This window comes from Myxocyprinus asiaticus, chromosome 7, assembly GCF_019703515.2.
Source record: "Myxocyprinus asiaticus isolate MX2 ecotype Aquarium Trade chromosome 7, UBuf_Myxa_2, whole genome shotgun sequence".
Classification (NCBI taxonomy): Eukaryota; Metazoa; Chordata; class Actinopteri; order Cypriniformes; family Catostomidae; genus Myxocyprinus; species Myxocyprinus asiaticus.
Window position 1 is genome coordinate 48,360,565 of NC_059350.1, and position 26,936 is coordinate 48,387,500.

Sequence of the window (26,936 nt, forward strand, 5' to 3'; positions counted from 1 at the left end):
AGGTCCCTCTTTCACGATGGCCCATGATCCACCTGGATCAGGAGCTGGCGAAAGTGAAAAGAGCCTGTTTCTTTTCGACCGTCGATGTGTCCAATGGGTTTTGGACAATGACCGTCGACCCAGTAGATCAAAACAAGCTGGCTTTCTCTTTTGGCAATCGACAGTTCACTTGGAACCGATGCCCATTCGGATATTCAAACTCTCCAGCTGAGTTTAATATCTTCTTGCACAAAGCCATGAGTGATGCTGCTGCCCGCGGCAACCTGATCTATGTGGATGACATCCTCGTGCGAAGTCAGACATTTGAAGAACATCTGACTGAAATACGATACGTGCTCAGCCAGCTTTCCAGCGCAGGAGCCAAGCTGGCCCTCTCCAAGGGTCAGTGGTGCCGCACCAAGGTTGAGTATGTGGGCTTATTGGTGGGTGCCAATGGCATTGAACCCCAAGGAGGGAGAGTTCAAGCCATCCAAAACATCAAAGCCCCAACTGACGTGTCAGGACTCAGGAGCTTCTTGGGCATCTGCAACTACTCCAGACTGTTCATCGAGGACTATGCGGAGATAGCCAGGCCCCTTACTGAGCTCCTCTGGAAAGACAAGGTCTTTGAATGGGGAGACCCTCAAGAGCAGGCTTTCAGAGAACTGAAAGCAAAGCTCTGTTCAGCTCCTTGTCTTGCCTACCCAGACAAGGATAAGGAGTTTCATTTAGAGGCAAGCTTCTCCTCCCACTGCCTCAGCACCGCCCTGGCACAGAGGTATGACAAAGAGAACAGAGTTGTTGCCTACTCAAGCCGACCTCTGAGCAGTGTAGAGCTGAAGTTCTCTGACTGTGAGAGAGCCCTCCTAGCCACAGTCTGGGCTGTGGAACACTTTCGCAGCTACATCGGGGGTCAGAAGGTAATCATTGAAACTTGCCACCAGCCTGTCTCCTTCCTCAATAGCCAGCGGCTAAGAGAAGGACGAGTGTCCAACAGTCGCATCGCGTCATGGATGATGGCACTACAAGGCTACGACATCGAAATCAGGTACGCTCAGAACCACAAGATGGCTTTGGGTCAGGGCCTGGCCGAGTGCCATCATTGTGATTGCGAAGGACAGACAGGTTAACCGCCCTTCCTCGTTACCACTCCTTCTCTTCCCTCAAATCATCATTACTATGATGAAACTGTCTGTCAAGACCTCCTGAAGGTTTACGTGGATGGCTGTTCTTTTCACCATGAGAGCCAGACCCGAGCTGGAGTGGGCATAGTCTGGGTCAATTACGTCGTTCATGCGCCAGACTGTTACCAACTTGGTGCAAAGACTAGCCAGTACGTAGAAATTGCCGCAGCACTCATTGTGTTGCAACAAGCTGCTAGGTCAGCTATTGTGCAGTTGGTAGTCTACTCTGACTCTAACTACGCCCATCACAGTTTCGTCTCACACTTCCCCATGTGGAAAGAAAATGGCATGAAGAATGCCAGAGGTAAAGAAATCAAACACTCTGAACTCTTCTTGGCATGTGACCAACTCTTGACTAACCAAGGGATGACTGTGTATTGGAAGAAGTTCAAAGGTCATTCACAAACTCTTGGCCCCGACAAAGAGAGCAACGACAAAGCTGATCGTTTAGCTAAGCGAGGTGCAGTAGAGGGCCCACTATGGGAATTCAAGGAGGAGTGGCTCCCTAAACCACTGTCTTGCTCGGTGAATGCTCTCACCCGTAGGCAGGCAAGAGAGAACCGGGAAAATCCCCAAAACTGCTTGCAGACTGTGAACCTGGGTTGACAACCAGGCGATACAGACTTGAGTGCCATGCAGGAATGGGACCCGGTGATCCAGGCAATCCGGCAGCAGTTGAGGGAACCTCAAACACAACAGGTCCTACCATCCTCTTTACAGGACTCAAAAGAACTAAAAGCTCTTTGTCAGGTACAACAACACCTGAAACTTGAGAAAGGCCTGTTGGTCTATGTTCCAGATGGTCCAGGTCCACCCCGGTGGGTCGTTCCGACCGACCATAGGGGGGTGATGCTAATACATGCCCACGACACTCCCATTGGAGGTCAAAGGAGCTACAAAGCTACCTACTACACCCTCCGACAGGTTGCGTACTGGCCATTTATGCTCAAAGACACTAATGCCTATGTAAAGGGATGTTTGATCTGTTGTCAGTTCTGTCCTTCCCAGCCACTGAATCGAGCTCCACTGCAGGTCAAGGGAATCACGTTTCCTTGGTCCAATCTGCAGATGGATTGGATCGGACCAGTACCCAAGTCAGCACGAGGAAACAAATACCTCCTCACTGTCACCTGTGCATTTACAAAATGGGTGGAGTGTTTGCCAGCACCCAATGACACGGCTGAAACCACAGCACTCATGCTGATGAACCATGTGTTCAGCCGTTGGGGGCTGCTTCTCTGAATCGACTCAGACAGAGGCACTCATTTCACGGTGGCTGTAATGAAAACAATGTGGGAAATGTTGGGTGTGGAAGCCAAATTCCACATTGCATACCACCCCCAATCATCAGGTCAGGTTGAGCGAACCAACCGTACCACTGTCAGCATGCTCAAGAAGTATGTCAACAGCAATGGCAAAGATTGGGACGTGAAACTCCCTTTGGTACTGATGGCCATCAGGTCTACTCCACACCGCACCACGGGGGTCACACCCTTTGAAATGATGACTGGGAGGGAAATGACTCCCCCACTGCATCTGCTGTACTGTCCAGAAGACGTCAGTGTTGCAACCGCATATACTGCACATCTGTGCGTGACCGAGTTACGCAAACACCTCCAAACTAATTTTGCTTGGGCCCAAACAAACCTGGAAACCAGTGTCAAAGGACAAATTCCTATTACGATAGGAAAACGTCTGACTGCGAATATAAAGTAGGTGATAAAGTCTTCTACTTCAAGTTCGCTAAACCGATGGGAATTGCCAAAAAGTTCCCACCAAGCTGGTCAGGCCCCTTTGAGATTATAGGGAAGCTCTCTCTGGTAGCTTACCGAATCCGTATCTCAAAGCCAAACCAAACACCAACGTACAAATGGGTCCATTCAAATCAGATCAAACCCTTTGAACAGTCTCCACTCCAAAGGGGAGTGGACCCACAACAGTAGTTTCTCTTGTAGTTGAGTGTAGCATGCTTTACTCATACATTAGCATGCACTAACCCTTAAGACTACTCCCGCAAACACAAGGTAACAAGACACTTGTATATTTCAGGATGAAATTCCTTTGGATCCTTGGCATCTTCCTCAACCTACAGCTCGCACAAGCCAATGAGGTGGTAGAACCCGGCCCGCCAACCGGTATTGTCCTACAGGAGACCCCTGGGCTCTTAATCACCCATTGCCGCCTCTACACCCAAAGAATATACGTTCGTTTAGATCCTTGGGATGTGTATCACAAACAGATCCAGTTACCTCCACAGATGACAGAGGGCAGCGTAAGTGGAACCCAAACCCAGGACACAGTTGAACATGCCAAATTGAGAACTGTCCATATCCTAGAACAACTGCAGAAATTCCTAGTCACAGAGGAAGAACTCAGTGGGAATAAACGACCAAAGCGGTTCCTCGGTGGCCTGCTAGTAGCGGCATCGGCCATTGGTTCCCTGTTCCCTTTCGGCCTTTCGGCTGCCTACTCCGTCAGTCTCGGTACACTCCACAGACAAATGGGTGAAATTAATGATGAAATGCCAGAAATCCAAGAGAAACTCCTGTTACAACAAGAACAGTTACAGGATCTGGGTAAAACCCTACAGGGTACCATACTCACTGTAAACATGCACTCAGCAATTCTAAATAACACTTTGGATGCTCTGGATGCCTTGTCAGAAGTTGTGAGATCAGACATAACATATGTGCGAATGGTTAGAGATCTAATGCATGACCTTGTAAGGGAAATTAGCACGTCAGTTAACAGCCTGAGTGGGGGAAAGATTCCATCCTACCTAGTTCCCCTAAACGTGGCTGAACAAATCCTTAGATCGGTCACTACCACCGTTGTGCAAACTTCTCAGATACATCTGGCATACAGCCTTGGCAGTGCAATACCCATCCATGTAAATCCTCAGAACCTAGAGATAGGATTTATCCTTAACTTACCCATTATAGAGAAACAGATCATTTACCGACTGAAATCCATATTGAACGTTGGGTTTTGGAAGAATAATGACGTTCATATCAAAACACCACCGGTGCTTGCCTACCACGATGATGACCCCTCTCTCTACCTTATTCCCAATCTGAGCATGTGTACGAACACCAAGGACATACATTGGGTTTGCCCAGCAACCCCTTTATCAGAGATATAACCAACCACCTGTGAGGTCTGAGGGCTGACACCCCAGAGCAAAAATGCCAGGCTAGTATGTCTGTTAAAGACGAAGGGACAGAATCTAGGGTAGAAAGAGCTGGTAGTCGATGGCTTGTCAGTACCCCTGCCACCGAGATCCTAATGTCATACGACCATCATGACACAAACACTAAATTAACAATCCCAAACCAAACGGTGTTCTTGAAGGTCCCACAAGGGGCCACGGTACATATAGCCGACATTGTCCTCCACCATCTCAGTCCAGAGAGACACGATTCAGAGATTGAGATGATGGACGCATTCAGAGGCCACAACCTCACTATTGACGACACCCTTCAACAACAGATTCTAGCTGAAGGGACCAAATTAGTAAAGTTCAGTCTCAAATCGACTGGGCTCACGACTACATTTTTCAATCATATAGGAAAATGATCGGCTTATCAAGAACACCCCATCAGTTTGACTGCCCTTGGGCTCCTCCTTAGTGGTTGGATCATCACGGCAGGTATCGCATACGTAATGCACAGACACATCCAAACATTACACACTAGACTGGATGCAATGACACTCATTCCACAGCGTTTCAAGCTCCTGTTTACCCCTCTACCACTAACTGCTCCTAACTCTGCCCAGGAACAGTTATACTAACTGTAACAATCTTTCCCATTTTCCTTTTCATAATCATTGAAAACTCAGGGATAACAAAGGGTTGTTGCAATGTTTGATGTGTTTTACCAATGTGAAGTGTTGTTTTGATAGAAATTATGTTAGCTAGCCTAGTTAGAATTCATCTGCCCAGATGTTACCTACTATGACTGCACAGGTATCAAAAGCCTTTATGAACTGCTGATGTTTCCAGGAACTAAGCTCATGCAAACCCAGGACACATGGACTGGACAACTTTCGGGTTGCTCTCAAGGACTGAACTGTTCAACTTTTGGGTTGCTCTCAAGGACTGTGGCAGAAACCCCAACTTTAAGACCAAAGGGGGTAGGTGTAGGGCCTTGGCCCCCTTAAAATGGCAGCAGAGATCACATGGCCCTTTGTTCTATGATCAAAAGGAGAGACATTGAACTCAGTTTCCCAGGATCCTTCACAAATTCACAACTGGATGCGAAGTCCCGCCCATGGACCCAGTCTCAAACGCCATTGGTCGAGCGGCCTACGACCGGTGACATCATCTCGTCAACAAAACCCGCGGACAGATGAAGTTCGGCCTCTCTGTGCTAAGCTCTGCCTGGCTGTTAAGGGACATCTGTACTGTGCACGTACTGAAGGAGTTTTCCCTCCGTTTGGACTGAGAACAAAGAGACCACATTTTTCTAACCTCGCCATTTGGCCACGGTAGAGTAAGATTAACTTAGCTTTGTTCAAGTCTTATAGTATACTTATATCAACCGGTTCAGTTTCACTGTAAAGCAACAGTGAATTTATTTTGAAAAACGGAAAGGCGACCAGTTTCCCTTCTCCCTCTTTTTCATTCAACGTTGACTACTTTCTGCATTCTTCTCCATCGCTGGATCCGAAGAATAAAGCAGAGACGCGTCTTTTCGCTGACGAGCGTAAAACAAGGGACCATCCAGACCGTTTCTCCTGACCGCTCAATGCAACAGGAATTCCAACGGACAACCCTACTGAAATCACACAGGATTTCCCAAGTAAGGCTTGATATCTGGGCAGATTTAGTTTAGAAACTGTGGTTTTTCTTGTGAATCTAAATCGTATTTTTGATTCTAAATGCTGATGTTTTCAGTATATTTGTATGTTAAACTCTGCTCGCTGCTTCGAGTTGGGAGATTTGTTTTAGTTTCTTTTGGGGTTACGTTTGTTTTGTTGAGTGATTTGAACTAGTAATTCAGTCCCGCTGTTACGAGCGGTTACCCTTAACTAAACTGCATGCATTTTTCCTCTCTCTTTCTCGCTCTCATTCTCTCTCTCTCACTGATATTCATTGAGTGAGCAGCGCCTCGGTTTGTGTTCGACTCAGGCTGGTGAACCAAATTCTCCTGCCTGTTTCGTCAGTTCCTTTGTGTGTCCGCTCATTTCCATCCGCACGTGGTATCAGCTCCATTTTGGAGTTAACCCTCCATTTTGAACCTGATCCTCCATTTTGATTCCTTTGTTACCACACCTGGACACACACACACACACACACACTAGCATATAGCTCCACTGTTTGTTTAGGATTCCCTTGATTTATTTTTGGATTATATTCGGATAGTATTGGCTGTGTTCACTGGCTGGTGAACCAAATTCTCCCGCCTGTTTCGTCAGTTCCTTTGTGTGTCCGCTCATTTCCACCCGCACGTGGTATCAGCTCCATTTTGGATTTAACCCTCCATTTTGAACCTGATCCTCCATTTTGATTCCTTTGTTTCCACACCTGGACACACACACACACACACACACACACACACACACACACACACACACACTAGCATATAGCTCCACTGTTAGTTTAGGATTTTCTTGATTTTATTTTTGGATTATATTCGGATAGTATTGGCTGTGTTCACTACTGCTTGATCATAATAAATCTTGTTATATAATAATAAGTACTCCTGTTTGTTTTTTGTTTGAATATTGTGTTGAAGCCAACCTCTGCCACGTGAAGAACTCCCAAGTTACCTCAGAGTACTATTATGTTATTGGTGTTAGAAACTAACTGTAACTAGATTACTGTTAGATTTGTATACCAATAATTTAACTAGTTTTTCCCCTTTTTGATTATTTTGAATAACAATTAAGATACTCAACCTACAGGGTAGATTTTGTTTTATGAGACTCAATCAGTAACTTGCTATCATTTTTCTCTTTTCAAAGAGTGGTGCCCCGAGAATAGTTTAATGAATTCAATTCTATTTAATTACTATTTAGTTATTTAATTGTTATTTGATTATTCCATAATTAATAACAATTAATTACTGATTATTTCTGGAGAATAGTTTAATGAGTTAAATTATATTTAATTACTATTTAGTTATTTAATTGTTATTTGATTATTCCATAATTAATAACAATTAATTATTGATTATTTCTGATAGTAAAACTGATTTAAACAACCAGTAGCACCTACAACAGAGAGACAGCTAGCTAAGTTTGACAGATAGAGAGACAGACTGCTTGCTGGATGGATAGACAGACATACAGACAAAAAGATAGATAGATAGACAGCTAGGTAGCTAGAAAGAGAGAGAGAGAGAGAAAGCTACCTAGCTGGACTGAGATAAAGACAGACACAGTTAGGCAGACACACAGAGATAGAAAGGTAAAGAGACTGAAAGATAGAGAGATAGACAGCTAGCTAGACAAAACAAGAGACAAATAAAGACACATCTAACTAGCTAGAAAGATGGAAAGATAGAGAAATGTACAGAGATGACAGAAAGACAGAGAACTAGACAGAGATAGACAGACAGCTACATTCGCTAGACAGACAGACAGAAATACAGAGAGACAGACAGCTAGCTAAACAGACAGGAAGGTAGAGAGACAGAGGGATAGCTAGAGGGATAGAAAGTTAGTTAGCTTGAAGGATGGACAGAGAGAGAGCTAGCTAGCTAGAAACATTGTGACAAAGACAGCTAGCTAGCTAGACTGACAGACAGCTAGTTAGCTAGGCAGAAAGACAGATGGCTAGCTAGCTAGACAGACAACTAGTTAGCTAGATGGGCAGACAGACAGAGAGATGGGCAGATATATAGACAGAAAGACAGACAGCTAGCTAGCTAGACAGAAAGACAGACAACTAGACAGAGACACAGCTAGCTATGCTAGATAGACAGACAAAAATATAGAAAGACAGACTGCTAGCTAGACAGACAGAAAGGTAGAGACACAGACAGCTAGAGGGATAGACAGCTAGCTAGCTGGAAGTAGGGACAGAGAGAGAGAGAGAGAGAGAGAGAGAGAGAGAGAGAGAGAGAGAGAGAGAGAGAGAGAGCTAGAAAGATAGTGAGAAAAACAGCTAGCAAGATGGACAGACAGCTTGCTGGATAGATAGACAGTGAGAGCTAGTTAACTAGGCAGATAGAGATATGGCTAGGTAGCTAGACAGACAACTAGTTAGCTAGATGGAAAGACAGATAGAGAGAAGGATGGAGATAATGACAGAAAGACAGACGTATTGTTAGCTTGACAGATAGAGAGACAGACTGCTTGCTGGTTGGATAGACAGACATACAGACAAAAAGATAGATAGATAGACAGCTAGGTAGCTAGAAAGAGAGAGAGAGAGAGAGAGAGAGAGAGAGAGAGAGAGAGAGAGAGAGAGAAAGCTACCTAGCTGGACTGAGATAAAGACAGACACAATTAGACAGACAGAGAGACTGACAGATAGAGAGATAGACAGCTAGCTAGATAAAACAAGAGACAAATAGACAGACACACATCTAACTAGCTAGAAAGATGGAAAGATAGAGAAATGGACAGATGACAGAAAGACAGACAGCTAGACAGAGAGACAGAAAGACAGACAGCTAGCTATGCTAGACAGACAGACAGCTAGACAGACAGACAGAAATACAGAGAGATGGACAGCTAGCTAGACAGAAAGATAGAAAGACAGAAGGATAGCAAGAGGGATAGACAGCTAGCTAGCTTGAAGGATGGACAGAAAGATATAAAGAGATAGACAGCTAGATAGCAAGAAATATAGTGAGAAAGATAGCTAGTTAGCTAGATGGACAGACAGCTTGCTGGACAGAGAGTCAGCGAGTTAGCTAGGCAGCTAGATGGACAGACAGATAGAGAGATGGGCAGAGATATAGACAGACAGACAGACAGCTAGCAAGCTAGACAGAAAGTCAGACAGCTAGACATTGATACAGACAGAGAGACAGCTAGCTACACTAGATAGACAGACAGAAATATAGAAAGACACACTGCTAGCTAGACAGACAGAAATGTAGAGAGACAGACAGCTAGAGGGATAGACAGCTAGCTAGCTGGAAGTAGGGACAGAGAGAGAGACAGAAAGATAGATAGCTAGCTATCTAGACAGAGAGAGACAGACAGCTAGCTAGCTGGACTGAGAGAAAGACAGACACATTTAGACAGACAGATAGACAGAGAGAAAGGTAGAGAGACTGACAGATAGAGAGATAGACAGTTAGCTAGACAAAACAAGATACAAATAGAGAGACACTTCTAACTAGCTAGAAAGATGGACAGAGAAAGAAATGGACAGAGATGACAGAAAGACAGACAGCTAGCTAGCTATACAGAAAGACAGACAGACAGCTAGCTACGCTAGACAGACAGAAATACAGAGAGACAGACAGCTAGCTATACATACAGAAAGATAGAGAGACAAAGGGATAGCTAGAGGGATAGACAGCTAGCTATATTGAAGGATGGACAAAGAGAGACATAGAGATAGACAGCTAGCTAGCTAAAAATATAGTGAGAAAGACAGCTAGCTAGCTAGACGGACAGACAGCTTGCTGAACAGACAGACAGTTAGTTAGGCAGATAGAGAGATGGCTAGCTAGCTAGACAGACAACTAGTTAGCTAGATGGACAGACAGATAGAGAGATGGAAGGAGAGAAAGACAGAAAGACATAGGGATAGCTAGCTAGACAGATAGAGAAACAGGCTGCTTGCTGGTTGGATGGATAGACAGGCAGAAAGATAGACTGATAGAGAGCTAGCTAGCTAGACAGCTAGCTTTTGTGTATGTGCAAATGGTGTTTCCCTGGCTGCCCAAAATTACTCTGAGAGAGTTGAAGTGCTGGTTATTCATGTCAATGTAAACTCGATAGAAATCATGGGAAATTGTACAAATTATGCAAATAAACAAACACGTATCTAAATATGTTAAGTGTAATAAATATGTAAACATATAATTATTTAAAGGGGCAATCAAATATTTTAACCTCAACAAACATTTTAAATACTGAAGAATTTAACAAATACTCTTTTAGCATCTATGCTGGGGTTTTGTAGAAACCTCCCCCTGAAACCTAATGTGTTTGTTTTTACATAGTACTTTTGATATAGTAGCACTTAAATGTAATTTGTGGAGTTCTATTCTCAATATTAGTGACATGTATCATTATTATAAATGCAATTTCATGACATCACATACATTGATAGAAGGTGAAATTTGAATTTAAAAACCTAAAATGTGATCAAAATGACGAAAAGCAAAATATGAAATAAAATATACCCTCTCACATACTATAGCACATGAAGTTGTATATACAGTATCAATATATACAGTATGCAGGGTTGGGAGGGTTACTTTTGAAATGTAATACACTACAGATTACAGAATACATGCTGTAAAATATAATTTGTAATGCATTCCGTTAGATTACTCAAGGTCAGTAATGTATTCTAAATACTTTGGATTACTTCTTCAGCACTGGCAGATTTTTTTCACTTGTTTTGACTATAAAAACTCTGCCAGTACAGTAAGACAAAATACACATGTTAAAAATACATTCTCTGAAAAACCTAAATATCTTATGCAGTGTTGTTTCTAAAACAAGATAAAGCAAATTTATCTTGTTTTAAGGATTTTTAGATATTTGTACAGGAAAACAATACAAAAATTAAATGAAACAAATGACAATAAAATGCAAAGTAATCTCTTCAGTAATCAAAATACTTTTTGAATGTAACTGTATTCTAAATACAAATGATTTAAATTGTAACTGTAGTGGAATACAGTTACTTATATTTTGTATTTTAAATATGTATTCCCATTACTTGTATTTCATTACTCTCCAGCCCTGACAGTATGTGAAGATGATGGCCCCTTCTCCGGTTCTGGCAAGTAAAAACTAAAATTTACTAGCCAATGGCGATTCTTTTACCAACACGTCCATAGAGGGTTGTTTTAGAAATTCTGTTTGGTGGTGCAAAAATGACACACTTCAGCTTTCATTATGCTGCCTTCTTAAATTAATTTGGTACACAATGTTTTCTGTCTGGATATTTAAGGAAGGTTGGCAAGGAACTTGGGGAGTCTGTAGTCAGATATCACACGCTTATCGCTGCGTGTCATTTTCTATTGCCAGGTATGTTTCTTTGACTTGTCTTTTATTTTTAGGAATGTTTGTTTATTCTGATCATGTGTGAAATTGATTGATTTTGTAACTAACTTTTTAAATCCTACCTGGCAAATAAATTGTTACTTTTTGATTTATTCAGTATTCCTCCGAAATCATTTATCACCGGTAGATTCGAGGGACGTCTTTTGTTACCACAAACATATGTCCAGGATAATGATCATTACTGGAGCTTATGAATAGGCAAAAACCACGTAAGACTACCAGTCACTGCTTAACACCGTCTTAGCAAGTTGTATGAAATGTGACTTAATAAAACTATCATCTGGTTATGAGCAAGCAGTAGGTGGCCGAACCAGATGATATTAGTAAACCCTGCAACCACTGACTATGAACGGAACTGGCGATTTTGTGTCCATGTCTATGTAATTAATAGGCCGGCATATGACTCTGAGCGACAATCGAGACCCAAATGAAAGGATAATGAAAGTTAGGATGATTCAGAGTAATCAAAACTTAAAAAGATTAAATTAAAAGAATGGTCAGAAATCAATTAGAGCTTAAATCTAAATTAGAGGTTCAACTTAAATTGGAGTCAGATTGTTATAAAATTGGAGTCAGATAAAATTAATAACGGAGTCAATTGATAAAGTGCAAAGTAATAATAAGTGTTTTTGCTTCAGCACTCAGAAAAGACAGAACAACACAGAAACCTTCAGCCATTTTATTGGAATCCGACATCGGACTAATAGTTTGGCACCTTTTACAAGGACATCTACTTTGTACATGACATCAGTAATTTTTCCAACAACTGTTTACCGACAGATTGTTTCACTTTTAATTGACTAAATCACAATTCCAGTGGGTCAGAAGTTTTCATACACTAAGTTAACTGTGCCTTTAAGCAGCTTGGAAAATTCCAGAAAATTTTGTCAAGCCTTTAGGCAATTAGCCAGTTAGCCTCTGATAGGCTAATTGGCTAATTAGAGTCAATTGGAGGTGTACCTGTGGATGTATTTTAAGACTACCTTCAAACTCAGTGTCTCTTTTCTTGACATCATGGGAAAATCAAAACAAATCAGCAAAGACCTCAGAAAAAAAATTGTGGACCTCCACATGTCTGGTTCATCCTTGGGAGCAATTTCAAAATGCCTGAAGGTACCACGTTCATCTGTACAAACAACAGTACACAAGTATAAACACAATGGGACCATGCAGCCATCATACCGCTCAGGAAGGAGATGCATTCTGTCCTAGAGATGAACATAGTTTAGTGCAAAAAGTGCAAATCAATCACAGAACAACAGCAAAGGACCGTGTGAAGATGCTGGAGAAAACAGGAAGACAAGTATCTATATCCACAGTAAAACGAGTCCTATATCAACATAACCTGAAAGGCTGCTTAGCAAGGAAGAAGCCAATGCTCCAAAACCGCCATAAAAAAGCCAGACTACAGTTTGCATGTGCACATGGGGACAAAGATCTTACTTTCTGGAGAAATGTCCTCTGGTCTGATGAAACAAAAATTGAACTGTTTGGCCATAATGATCGTTATGTTTGGTGGAAAAAGGGTGAGGCTTGCAAGCCGAAGAACACCATCTTAACCGTGAAGCATGGGGGTGGAAGCATCATGTTGTGGGGGTGTTTTGCTGCAGGAGGGACTGGTGCACTTCACAAAATAGATGGCATCATAAGAAAAGAAAATTATGTGGATATATTGAAGCAACATTTCAAGACATCATCCAGGAAATTAAAGCTTGGTCACAAATGGGTCTTCCAAATAGATAATGATCCCAAGCATTCCTCCAAAGTTGTGGCAAAATGGACAACAAAGTCAAGGTATTGGAGTGGCCGTCACAAAGCCCTGACCTCAATCTGATAGAAAATTTGTGGGCAGAACTGAAAAAGCGTGTGCGAGTAAGGAGGCCTACAAACCTGACCTAGTTACACCAGTTCTGTCTTGAGAAATGGGCTAAAATTCCAGCAACTTATTGTGAGAAGCTTGTGGAATGCTAACCAAATAATTTGACCCAAGTTAAACAATTTAAAGGCAATGCTACCAAATACTAACAAAGTGTATGTAAACTTCTGACCCACTGGGAATGTTATGAAATAAATAAAAGCTGAAATAAATAATTATTCTGACATTTCACATTCTTAAAATAGTGATCCTAACTGTCCTAAGACAGGGAATGTTTTCTATGATTAAATGTCAGGAATTGTGAAAAACTGAGTGTAAAAGTTCCAATAAAAGTAATGAAGCGGGAAGTGGGGTGGCAGTCCAGGTAAGTCAAGTTTTAATGGTCTCTCAGTTTCACAAACACAGTCTTTGGGCTTTTCAGCTTGACAAAAGTTCATGCACTTTAGCTTCACAGCATAATACACTTCAGCTTCACAACTAAGTACACTTCAGCTTCACCACTTCACAGTTTCCTTGTTCCCAACTCTTTCTCTCTCACTGGTGTTTGCCAAGCCCATCACCGTCGTCACTGTAACAGGTGTTACGTATCATTAATCACCAGGTGATGGCCCTTACCACTTCCTCTCTCCCCAGTGACAGACTCATGACCACATCCCGCTCCACACTGAGTTTAAATGTATTTGTCTAAGGTGAGTGTAAACTTCTGACTTCAACTGTGTATGTATATGTATATATATATATATATATATATATATATATATATATATATATATATATATATATATAATATATAGTATTATTATTTTTGCCTTCCCATTTGCTCAAACAACACTAACACATTTCCATGACTTTAACACAAGAATACTGTTATAAATACTGTATACACTAAATTATATACCACGAATGCAGGTGTATCGAGATGTGTTTTTAGTGTCAAAAAATTGGGGAGTTACTGCGAGAGACAAAAACCATTCGTGTGAATGGCCCCTTAGAAGGCAGCTGCCTATATAGGCAGCAAGGCTGCTCATGTTTTGGAGCAGAGCTTTACTCTGAGAGGAAATGTGTGTGAGTGTGTTTTTGTTGGTGAGACAGAGAGTATTTATCAGCCAATGCGAAGGTGAGTCGTTAAGTGGTTATGTATTCCAGACGCTCACTGTCCCCTGGCCGTGCTGTATTCATGAGATAGCATGAGCCCTTATAAATGGATCAAAGGACAAAATCAAAGGCATTGCTCATGAAACCCTGAGGAGAGTCTCCTGTTTACTGCCTGAGTGGCCCATCTCCACATTTTCCTTGACCTGAGAAGAGCGTATGACTGATTAAGGTGCTTGTAATGTACCCGTACCAGTCGTACCACTGAAATGACCTAAAAGAAAGACAAATATCAAATGAGAGCATTTTAATATTTCAATTGTTTCTCCTAGACAGCAACTAGAGAGCAAACTGAGACAGAAGAAAACACCAGTAACCTCAGTAGTCTCCAATAGAGTTTCAGAAGTGATCTCGACAATGTCAATTACAAGATCAACTAATCCTTTAAATGAATCATAATTGAGAACTACCATTTTGTCCCAGAGCTGCAAACGAGCAACCTCTGAGCAATATAGTTTTCTTTGTCTCTGGGGTGATATGCACAGGAATTTACATGCGGTTAAAAATTTGACAAATCTGGTCCGATATGACTAAATCATGGCTCCAAATGACAATGCCTCAACAGCTGAATCACAGACATTTTAGATGGATGACTTGTGGCTGTGTGGGTTTGTCTCTGCCAGTATGAATGACTTATAGGACGAGAGGAACAGATGGGCTGTGGGAGACATTTTAGAGAGTGAGAAATAATGAGAAATGCAGAAAGAAACAAGTAAACGAGTGGGATTCTAGCAAGACAAACCATCCTTAAAGGAATAGTTCACCCAAAAATGAACATTTCTGTCAATATTTACTCACCATCATGTCGTTCCAAATCCAATATGCTATTATTGTTTTCAGTAAAACACAAAATACATTTTTTTTTTTTTTTTAAGAATCCATACAAGTGCAGTACATTGTGATGTCTATCAAGCTCCAAAAAGAGTGGACTTGATATGACTTGTGCATTATTTTCCAAGTCTTTAACAATATGTGACGAACAGACCAAAATTTAAATCTTTATTCACTGATAATCTTCTCCTCCACCGTAGCTTGCATCTAGCCTATGTTTGAGTCCAGATTTGGAAACAGAGACGCCAAAATTGCTTTTATTCTCACATGTGTGGTAATCGAACATGATGTGCCATTTTTTAATTCTGGACGTTAATGCGAGCCACACATATAGACTATATTTATGTATGTGATTTTATGGTCAAACTTTCATTTATGCATAGTATATTGTAGGGATGTGCACAAGTAATTGATGAATCATGTACTAGTTAAGCTTTAAATATTCAACTAGTAAAAACACTACTCCGATATTGCAATTTGATTGTCCTTTGCACATTTGTTTGCCTTGGGAAATGAAAAAACTGCTTCTCTCACCTAAATATTGCAGTTAAAACTCATTGTATTGGTTGGTGCTGTGGATAAATTACGTTGTTAAAATTTAAAAAAAAATAAAATAATATTGTTATTATTTAAAATCACTTCAGAGGACTTGGAATGTGCGTTCCTATGTGTGAGTGCAAATGTTTTTTAGTTTTTTTTATTAAATGTTTAATTTTTATTTATTTTTTCATAAGAAAAGCTTGAAGGTTTAACTTAAATGTTAAATACTTGTTTTTCATCGTGTTAGAGTACTCAACTACAACATTACTCAAAATGCTCATCCCTAGTATATAGTTGTCAAAACAGTTTCCAGTATTAAATGGAAGGCTAAATCCAAAATGGAGAGATATGTTTTAGAATCAAAGCAAACGCATATGTTCAAATAAAAGAGAGACGCCTTTTTTGCTTGGAATGAAAAACAATGCAGTATAGATGAAATTATTATTTTTAACAAAGAGATATTTATTGGAAAAAAAAGTTTTTTTTTTTATTGCAATGGACATGACAGGTTGGCATGGTTGGGGGGAGGCAGCTGGCTGCGGTGGTCCGGGGTCGTAGCTCTCTCTTTCTCCTGGCCGAGGAGGCTCCGGATCACGAGCCGGTCCTCTGCTTGAGCTGTACGATCTCGGATGGAGGGACAGGCTCTATCGCGTCCTTCCGCAGAATGGTCACGATCTCCACACGCAGGGCACCGTGTCTGGGCAGCGAGAGGTGCCCACCACGACCTCGTAAGCTCCTCATGCACCTCCGGGAAGAAAGGGACCGGGGCTGGGCACAGCTGTGAGCTGCGCTCTGGGCCCAGGAACCAATCGTTAAGCCACGAGGGTTCGGGGGGAGTGGAGGGTTCCACTCCAGCCCGACGCTCACAGCTGCCCGGGCAAGCGTGGCCACCAGCTCCATGTCGGCCTGCGACTGGGCGACCACACCCAAAGGTGGGAGCCCAGCTGAGTCCTCAGCATCAGACTGGACGAGCCCGCTCTCCGATGCTGCGATCGAGAGCTCACCCTCTTCGCGAGCTCCGAATGAGTCCGCAAACTCGCACTGAGACGAGCTGGCGGTCTCATCCCAGAGCTCGACTGGGGCAAACAAGCATGCTGGGGAATGGGAGGTCCGTGGGGGATTACCCAGCGGAGCGGCTCCCACTGGGGTCCCCAAATCGCCCCCAGTGCTAACCGACATGGCCACATACCCATAGGTAGAAGGACCAAGGCGGGGAGCCGCTGGGGTGGCTTTCCCTCTGACGAAAGAAATTTGCGGCCGAAACGTTGCCATGGCCATGTTCTCGCAGTGAGGACATGATCTGTCCACGAACGCTGTCTCCATGTGGGCAGCGCCCAAGCACGTAAGACTGCGATCGTGGCCGTCGGAAGCGGAGAGGTAATGACCGCAACCAGGAATTACACACAAATGGAAAGGCATCTTTAAAAAGACTCTCTCCGTGAGTGCCATTTTTTTGAAGGAAAAATATACTCTTTTAGTGGAAGAATATACTCTTTTAGCTGCTGAAGCACCCAGAGGCATTCTCTGCACTCCACCGGTGCACGAGGGGGAGAAACTGCTGTAATGCGCCGTAAATCCAACAGCTTTCGAGGTGAATGGATCGGTAGAGTAATTTAGCTCACTGTATACAACTGCTCGGCTCCGAAGAGAAAATCTGAATGAGTGGTTGCGAGCCAGCTCCTTTTATATCCGTATGTCTGGTGGAGTGGCATGCAAATTCCACTCGCCAATTCCCATTGGCCTTTTCTCAAAGATCAGAGGTGTTTGGGGCTCCCAAGGGCAACCCCTATTGTCACTACATTGACACAATGTCGAGTGAGTGACAGATAGGGAACCTAAATATCTTATGCAGTGTTGTTTCTAAAACAAGACAAATCAGACTGATATTGTTTTAAGGATTTTTAGATATTTTTACAGGAAAACAATACAAAAATGATAAAAAATCCGATTTTTGCCTTAATATCAAAGGTCTTACTAAAAAAATATAAATTATGATCCAACGTGAATTTTCTTGATAAAAAAATATGATCGTGCCTGGTAACGTGCATGTAAAATGGCTAGAAATAGCATTTTAGCTTAGCGTAAAGCTGACAGTTTACACAAGGTTTATTTCTATTTCTTCTGCTCCAAACTTACTTCAAACTTACTACTCTGTCTGCTCGAATGAATGTAACACATCATAAGAAAGTGTTTCACCGCTGTTCAAATGCACTTTGGATCGCATCATTTATATGGATAAATGTTTTCCATCTGAAAGGACTAAATATTAAATGAAACAAATGACAAGTAATCTCTTCAGTAATCAAAATACTTTTAACTGTATTCTAATTACCAATTATTTAAATTGTAACTGTAGTGGAATACAGTTACTTATATTTTGAATTTTAAATACATAATCTCATTACATGTATTCCGTTACTCCCCAACCCTGTGTGTGTATATATATATATATATATATATATATATATATATATATATATATATATATATATATATATATATATATATATATATATATATATATATATATATCTATATAGTTAGCTAAGGTTAGCTAGCGTAGTTATTAGCAAGTTAACCTATCCTGGCCAGAAATACATTAGCTAGGAATGAGGGGTGCAAATAATGTCCACAGTTTTCCTGAGCAACAACTGGGCGGTGCCATGATGATTCTAATTGCCTGTTTTGTATTTCTGGTCTCGAGACGCCATGTAAAAACTGCCAAAACAAGAGATCCAGAGAAGAACAACAACCATTTAAGTGTTACTTGGTATAAAAATGAATTTCAGGCTCAACTTGTGCAGTTGTGTCATAACTCAGAATAATTAATGATAGTATCAACGTAACAAACCTCGGACCATCTCTTCGTCATCTACACACTCAGATGAGACACTGTCTATAAAAAAAAAACAGTCACCTCGACTTTTTGAAGCATCGCATGTTTTTTGACAATTTTTACAAATTTTATACCTTTACTTACATTTAATAACATTACATTACCCGCTAAGAAAATACGCCAATGCGAGTGAAAACACTGAAGACTGGAAATTGAAAACTCCTATTTGCACCAGGAAACTGTGTTTTGTAATGAAAAAACTGTGATTGTTTCCTACAAATCACAATGTTTATGTTAATGCTGAAATGTAATTCAATTGGCTTCGCAACTATCACATAGTATTTTTGCATTGTCCCTTATAAGAATTGATCATAGAATGTTCTTCTTATTTTCATGATAAATACCGTATTTATACAAATAAATGTGTGGTTGGTGCAGGAGAATTTATGCAGGAGAGTTGACTCTTTTATATTAAGCTGGGATGGAAATATTTTACTAATATATATATATATATATATATATATATATATATATATATATATATATATATATATATATATATATATATATAAAATTCTTTTTTATTGATTTTTTTTATCTCGTCGCTGTTTTGGAGAAACAACATTAAAGAGATCTCATTTGTGTTTTCTCCCTCCCTATGTGTGATATCAGTGCATGAACATATTTACATAATTTTTCTGATTGTACCGTCTCATGAAGTGTTGCATATAATATTGTAACAAGTAGCAGCATCCAAGTATCTGTGACAGGTGGACGAAATTTGAAACATGTCATCTAAAGCCACAATGGCAGCAAACAAGGACTGCACAACAGCAGCACTTAAAACTATTGATTACTTTCTAATTCTGGTTTGCATTCAGACTAATCATCCTTGTCCTTTATATTAGGAAGACAGTCTGTCATGCTAGTAGAATCCATGATAGAAATAATTTCATTATATTCAAGTCTGTGACTCAGTTTTGTTCTGACGGCATTAACATACAGTACAGAAGCACTCGATAGATGTAGACAAGTGTAGTGAATAAATGTGAAGTTGAACACAGCTCATAATTTGTGGCCTGCAGTTTAAATGTACATCTTAATTTAGCTCTGGGCATTTGACATGCTTATTCAACCATAAGAGCATTTGCATTGGTTGTGTGGATGCATTAAGACAGAATGCAGATTAGCTGTCACAGTAAAAGAGTAAAAAAATGCATGACCAGGAATTACACAACTTTGTGCATTTTAACTATTGAAAGGATTAAACTACAGTGTAAAAGAACACTTGTCAGTGTCACAAATGATAGATAGAACAAAAGAACAACAGAAAGATCGAACCAGCGCTCCAAGTGAGTACGCACCAGCAACAATGGCAAAATGAAGCCACAGTACCGGAGGCAACTCTTGCATACTGGAAGCTGTTCTGTGATAGCGGTACTGTCAGGGAAGTAGTACTGGCACTGATTTCATTCCACTTTGAGCACTGGATAGAACAATATATCATCAGAGAGAATGATCAAATGAACGAACCAACAATAGAAAGAATGGACTGTAAAAAGAATGAATGAACCAGCGATAGAAAGAACGAATGAACAAACAAACCATCATTTGAAAGAATGAATGAACCAACCAACCAAAGTTAGAAAAATGAAAAAACAAATAAACAAAAGAAAGAGCGAGCAAGCTATCGATCGATTGATAGATAGATAGATAGATAGATAGACAGACAGACAGACAGACAGACAGACAGACAGACCGATCGATAGATGATAGCATTTTGCATAATAAAATGGAGCAGGTTATATACTGTAAATATATTTTTAATAATAATAATAATAAAAAAATGGTTAATAAATAATGAATTAATATATAATTATTTAATATATTTAGTTTATTAATAAAACTGGAACAATAAAAAATATTGCAAGGGAACTTAAACAACTCCCGTGAAATTGTATTTTATTACTTAAAATTTCAGACAGATCATTAATAAGCTAAATGGTCATATACATACACATGTTATAATTATTGTGAAAAAATTATAAAAAAATAAAATAAAATAATACATATTATCTGAAACACATTTTTATTTTTATTATTTCCATGACAATTTGGAATGGTTTCCAAAAATGTGCATTACCATAATATGTTGTAGCATTTTTACTTGCGTTTACTTATTAGGATTCCTCCGGTAGGAGGAAACCTATTGTTTTAGTTAGTATTCTTATTCTTATTATTATTCCTGTAGCTCTAAATTGCCCAATAACTCAAGATCACCTTGGTAAATGTTTTGAAATTTGGCACATTGATACTACAGGCAACGAGTAACTACCATACCAAAAATGGCCCACGTGAACCTATAGGTGGTGCTACAGGCCACACCCCAATTTTCCATTTTGATAGCGATGCCATTTCCACCCCATAAGTCCAAAATTTCTGAAACCTGGTATATATGCCTCATTTCTGATGAGGAACAAAAAAGCCTTTAGAACTCATAAAATCCGCCATGATGGATTTTCCTGTACAGTGAAAATTTGGGAAAACCTACAAAAATCTAGTCCTCCTGAACCATAGCTCCAATTGACTTGAAACTCAGTATGTATGTGTAGGATACATGTCTTTCAACTTGATATTTAGCAAACATGAATACAATACAAAATGGCTGAAAGGTGTGCATTTATGTAAATGTCCACACTGTCTCAATATCCATATGTCCAAAAAATCTAATGCCATTTTGACAAATGTTTTTTCCAACCTAACAGGCTTCAGGATGGCATCACTCTGAAGTACTGTGCAAAATTTTACATTGATATGTCAAAAGATGACAGAATTACAGTTTACTATTATTTATCGCTAACGCTAAAATAATGCTTTACAAACCCGCTAGTCATAAAACCGATACTTTGATTCAATCACCAGTTCATAAGAAGACTCTTGCAATGTTTAATAACAAATTAATGAAATGTACATGTGTGAAGTACATGTCTCTGCCATGTCAATTTTTACATAATTTGCAGTTTTGAGGAGGAATCCGCATTGCTGCTTGCAGCTTTAATTATTATTATAATTATTATATTTTTTGATAATCCCTATTATTCTCAATAATCAGTAGTATTCTATAGTATCAGTAGTATTCAAATTAGATTTGTATTACTATAATACAGCTAATTTTTGATTACACAATATAAAATGATTAGGGATGTGCTAAATTAACAATTTTAATTTTCTCAGTGTTAAAGAACCCAAAAAAGTGAGCCTTATTCATGAAACACAAGGAGAACTAACTGTTGTGTGAATTTTTCGTGAAGCCGTTCTGACATAAATGATCGGATTCATGAAAGTTTTCGTATTTTCAAAACATTAGCTGTTACTAACTAAATTTACACCTACTCCTTCTTTACTTGTAAATCATGTGTAAAACATCCAAATGTGTTGTTCATTCAGGCAAACTGACATGACTACATTTTGATACAAGTTAAATAAATAATTAAAAAAAAAAAACTAATAATTAAATGAGTGAAATTAACATTTAAAATTACATAAAAAATAAACAAATAAATAAATAAATAAACTTATTTAGAAACATTTCTTTAATACCTGAGTTGTTTTTTTTTTTGTTTGTTTTTTTTTCAACTCTGCTTATCTGCTTAAATAGGACACATTGTGTGCGAATGGGCAAACACACCCCTGATTCTTTAAAACTCAACACTGGAGCACCACAGGGCTGTGTACTCTCCCCATTGTTATACTCCTTGTACACCAATGACAGCACTTCTAAGGACCCTTCTGTGAAGCTCCTAAAGTTTGCATATGATACGACGCTCATCTGCCTTATAAGAAAGAGCAAGAGACTACATACAGACAGGAGGTGAAACGTCCTAGAGCTGAACACACTAAAGACAGTGGAATTGACTGTGGACTTTAGGAGATCACCTCCACTTCTACTTCCTCTAGTCATCAACGGATCATCTGTGACATTCGTAAAATCAAATAATCACATTAGGACATATCATGATTCCTCTTTCCGCCCCTTCAAATTATTAGGGACAATAATATCACAAGATCTAAAATGGGACAATAACACCACCTCCATCAACAAGAAAGCACAGTAAAGGATGTACTTGCGGCAGCTAAAAAGTTTAATCTTCCAAACATACTGATGAAACAGTTCTACACAGCCATTATAGAGTTCATCCTCACTTCATCTTTCACTGTGTGGTTTGAATCAGTCACCACATGTGAGAGGAGGAAATTTTAGTGCATCATCAGAACAGCTGAAAAGATATAGATGTAGTCTGCCCTCAATCCAAGATCTGTATGACACCATTTGCAAAAAGAGAGCAATCAAAATAATTGACGACCATTCACATCCTGTTCACTGTATCTTCCAGCCGGAACCATTAAAATAAAAAAAGACATATGAACAATTTCTTCCCTAGAGCTGTGTCCTTACTGAACTATTAAGAACACTATATTCATTAACAACTAATATATGGGGGGGGGGGGGGGGGGTAGGGTGCTATAAAAACCCTGTACACTGTCATATAGCTTGCAAATCTGTAATGTTTTCAGTCAAAGATCTTTGTAATAGAGCTCTACTTGTTCGGGAAAGGAGGAAGCAGGAACCAGATAACAATCAACAGACTTTTAATAAAACACTAACGAAGACTTAACATAAACAAAAGTGCACACACACTAACACTGCATGCATCTCTCTCTCTCTCTCTCTTTCTCTTGCTCTCTCTCTCTGGCGTCCCCAGCTCCTCCTTTTATCTCTCTCCCGCTGATTGGGAAACACAGAGCAGGGTGTGCATCCTCTCGGCCTGGCCACGCCCTCCTCCTCGTCACATACCCCCACCACCCAATTCAGGCTGGGGAAACCTCCGGTCTGACTTACTCCCCCCTCCCTTCCTGGAGGGGAGGAGTTGCTCCTTCGGCCATTCTGTCGCCAGCTAGTCTACTGGGTACCTGGGTAGAATGAGGGGAGGGGAGAGAGAAAGAGAGCGAGAGAGACAGAGAGTGAGGGAGACAGAGAAAACTCTGGTTCCTGACCACGTCGCCATTCGGTCCTCAGCCAGCTGTCCAGCGATCCTCTGCGACACTGGGCCTACTCTACTCAACACTTACTGTCAGGGGCTCGACCCAACGCTGCGGCTGCATCTCTCTTCATTTGATGACAACATGGGGCTCGAGCGCTTCATCCAACTTTCCAACCGAGTCGCCAACCGAATGAAGCCCTGCCTCAAATGAAGTGCCCGCCTTGCAGTCTCCGCCTGTTCCTGCATGATCACACTCAATTCAATCTACAGAACCAGGCAGGGAGCCTATGCAGATGGATGTTTCCTGGCTATCATTGGCAGAGCGCCAGCGTCGGTTGACCCAGCGGTTGTGCCTGTACTGTGGTGGCAAGGGACACGTCATCTCGGCCCACTGGTGAGTCATGTTACTTATTCTAAAGTTTGTTCCTCTCCCTTGTCTACCAGTGTGACGCTTACTTCTCCCAACTTTTCCCTTACATTACTCGCACTCCTCGATTCTGGGTCAGCCAGCAACTTCATCTCAGATGTGCTCTGTCACTAACTCCAGCTCCAGGCCATGTCAGCCTAACCTAAAGATCCACTCCATTATTGGCAAACCCATCGGCAGAGGTGTGATTCATCATTGTGTGGGTCCCGTGATGTTCCAATTCGGGTGTCTGCACCACGAAACCATCACCCTCCTGGTTTTGGAGAACTCCACCACTGACATTGTGTTGGGATGCCCATGGCTCGAATTGCATTCCCCCATCATTTCCTGGTCTTCCAGTGACATCTTGAAGTGAGGCTCCCAATGCTTTCCTACCTGTTTCCCCAATCTTCTCATTCCAACTGGCCAATACGAGTACTGAGTGATGCCGTATGGCCTGGTCAACACCCCCTCTGTGTTCCAGGGCTTCATGAATGAGGTGTTCCGCGAGTACCTCCATCGATTCATCCTTGTTTACATCGACGACATTCTGGTGTACTCCCGGAACGAGACCGACAATCGTCAGCACGTCGCGCTAGTGTTGGAAAAGCTGAGGGAACCTCAAGGCTGAGAAATGTTCCTTTCATCAGTCGTCCCTCCAATTCATAGGTTACAACATCAGCACTGAGGGTATCCAGATGGACGGGGGGAAGGTAGAGGCTGTGCGATCCTGGCCCACTCGTATTACCATCAAGGAACTCCAGCACTTCTTGGGTTTCGCCAACTTCTATTGTCGCTTTATCAGGAATTAAAGCTCCCTCACAGCCCCCTTAACATCTCTTCTCTGATCCAAGCCTAATCTCTGACCTGGAACTCCGAGGCTTCCTACGCCTTCCAACATCTGAAGGAGGCCTTCACCATGGCTCCACTTCTCATCCACTCTGATCCTAGTAAGCCTTTTGTGGTTGAAGCAGATGCCTCCGCTAATGGCGTAGGAGCCGTGCATTCTCAGCAGCATGGGAAACCATCTAAGCTCCATCCATGTGTCATCTTCTCTCGAAAACTCTCCCCGGCGGAGCAAAATTATGACATCGGAAACTGGGAGCTCCTGGCTGTCAAGTTGGCCCTGGAAGAGTGGCAGCACTGGCTAGAGGGTCCCAACACCCCTTCCAGGTACTAACAGACCACAAGAACCTCAAGTACCTTCAGGAGGCTCCTCACCAAGCACGTTGGGCCCTCTTCTTCACACGCTTCAGTTTCACCATCTCCTATTGTCCAGGGAACAAGAACATCAAGGCAGATGCCCTTTCCTGACTTTATGCTTCAGAGAAAGTTGGAGTCATTTTCGTCCTGGGCCGAGTATGCACAGAATTCCTTACGTCAACCCTCCACCAACTTAACACCCTTCCAGTGTGTACTCGGCTACCAACCTCCTCTTTTCCCCTGGTCCAGAGAGCCATCTAATGTCCCAGTGGTCAACCATTGTTTTAGAGAGAGCGAGAGGGTCTGGGACTTAGCCCACCATCACCTGCAGAGGGCTGTGCACAGCCAGAAGATCCTTGCCAATGCCCGGAGATCATCAACCCCCAGTTACCAACCCGGGCAGAAGGTTTGACTCTCCACTAAGGACATCTGGCTGCACCTACCATGCAAAACGTCCCCGTTACATTGGTCCCTTCACTATCACTAAACAAATTAATCCAGTCACCTACCAACTCCAACTTAATACCGCATTCACCCTACTTTCCACGTCTCCCTTCTGAAATCTCACTATCCGTTACTCTCTCCTCACTCCTCAGAACCTGATCCAGCTGACGACCCCTCCCCCCCACCCCCAGCCGCTAATCCTGGAAGACAGACCCATCTACGCAGTTCATGACATCCTGGACTCCCGACGCCGCAGGGGTCACCTCGAGAACCTTGTAGACTGAGAGGGCTATGGTCCTGAAGAAAGATCATGGGTACCCCGAGACGACATCCTGGACCCGAGCCTACTCACTAACTTCCACGACACTCACCCAGACTGTCCAGCTCCTCGTGGACGGGGTCGGCCATGGCATCAGTAGGCTCGTCCCTCAGGAGCAGTCCGTGGAGGGGGGGGTGTAATGTCACAGATCCACCTGACCTTCCCGCCACAAACACTCACCTTTCCCGCTCCCCCGAATACTGATCACCCTTACCTGTCTCCAATCACCGTGTCAATCAGCTCCTCTATATAACACTCCACTCTCCCTTCAGTCTTCATCTGGTATCAAAGCAGTATACAGACTCACTTACCTTCTACTTACCTGACGCTTCAGACACCATTCCAGTATGCTCCCTTGACGATTCCTCTCCAGCGCTATTCCGAAGTTTGTTCTAGATCTCCTCTCCTGTGTCTCCTTCCCTTGGTGTTATCCTCCAACCCAAGTAATACTTCTACCTGCAAATACAATAACCTCCATCAAGTACTGTTTTCTGTTCCAGAACCAATCTGCTCATTCACCACTCACCTGACATTTGCTGTCTGTGTTTCTGTTTGTTCAATAAATACCTGCTTTTGGGTTCACCACCATTTTCGAGTCTGGGTTACTGTAACAGCAAATGCATGCATGTATTTAATTAAATCATATTCTTTTGAAGTTTGATAATCACATTTGGTCATATCACGATTCCTCTTTCCGCCCCTAAATTTAAAACCTCTTTAAATGATAATTAAGACTTTTATTGTATTATTTAAGTTATTTAAGATTTTTTATGACCTTAAATTTTGGAAGACTTTTTTAAGGATCCGTGGGAACCCTGGTTTTACCGTGCTGCTATCATCACACAAAAAATCTCCCCGAGAAGTGACTTCTCTCAGTTAATTTGAGAATTGAGCCTCCCATTAAAACCACCACCACTA